The sequence below is a fragment of the Penaeus monodon genome, chromosome 23 (assembly GCF_015228065.2).
Source record: "Penaeus monodon isolate SGIC_2016 chromosome 23, NSTDA_Pmon_1, whole genome shotgun sequence".
Lineage (NCBI taxonomy): Eukaryota > Metazoa > Arthropoda > Malacostraca > Decapoda > Penaeidae > Penaeus > Penaeus monodon.
Genome location: NC_051408.1, coordinates 30,878,250 through 30,878,817, shown reverse-complemented (window position 1 = coordinate 30,878,817; position 568 = coordinate 30,878,250).

Genomic DNA, 568 nt, shown 5'->3' with positions numbered 1-568 from the left:
GCTTTTGTATACATATACTAATATATGGTACTGTATCTAGTCTAAAAAGCCCATTTGTATATTCCATCTCTGAAGTTATGTGATGTATTTGCTGCAACCAGAAGTTTAACAGTACCTTGACTTGAGCTTTATTCTTTTAGAGAGTACTGTGTTTGTGGGATATTACTCAACATTTAATACATATATTCTATCAGAAAGCAAGAAACAAGCCTCATTTCATTTTAATGGAATAGCCTTAATTTGTTGTTTTGATTCATTTTGTAAGAAACCCATTTTTCTGCATCAGCATTTGAAAGAAAGAGGATTTAGGTCTTTTGATACTGTGAGAGAGATAAAGTCATGAAGATTTGATATTTTGAGGAAATGGCTACCAAATGAAGCCTTGCAGACTGCTGTCATACCTGTCTGTGTAAAGAATTATTAGTTTTTTGTACATGTCTACCACAATTTTATTAATTTCTTAATTTAGCAATACAATAGAGAAGAACAAATGGCTTTTATAATAGAGTTCTTGTTTGAAAATCATGATAGCTTTTATTTTAAAAATTTTTATGAATAAGATCCAGAG